The sequence below is a fragment of the Epinephelus moara genome, chromosome 6 (genome assembly GCF_006386435.1).
Source record: "Epinephelus moara isolate mb chromosome 6, YSFRI_EMoa_1.0, whole genome shotgun sequence".
NCBI classification, from domain to species: domain Eukaryota; kingdom Metazoa; phylum Chordata; class Actinopteri; order Perciformes; family Serranidae; genus Epinephelus; species Epinephelus moara.
The window spans coordinates 16,822,187-16,822,648 of NC_065511.1; positions in this window are offsets into that span (position 1 = coordinate 16,822,187).

The window sequence follows — 462 nt, forward strand, 5'->3', positions numbered from 1 at the left end:
GTGAAGTTTTAGATTTGTGTTAAGAATAAGGTGAGGGTAAGAGGGAGTAAGAGGAGGGAGTTGGTTGGGTGGTTGAGGGGGGGGGGGGGGGGGGGGGGGGCTTACCTAACTACTCACAGAAAATGATATTTTGACCAGATGTGCCCAAAATATGTATTATGACTTGCACAACAATGACTTTGTCCCACCTCTGGTCTGTTGTGTTCAGAATACACATCTGTACTTTACACATTTGGACACGTGTGTATGTGTGTTTCCTACATGTACAGTGGTGTGAAAAAGTGTTTGCCCCCTTCCTGATTTCTTACTTTTTTGCATGTTTTCCACACTTAAATATTTCAGATCATCAAACAAATTTAAACATTAGTCAAAGATAACACAAGTAAACACAAAATGCAGTTTTTAAATGAAGGGTTTTATTAATGAGGAAGAAAAAAATCCAAAGCTACATGGCCCTGTGTG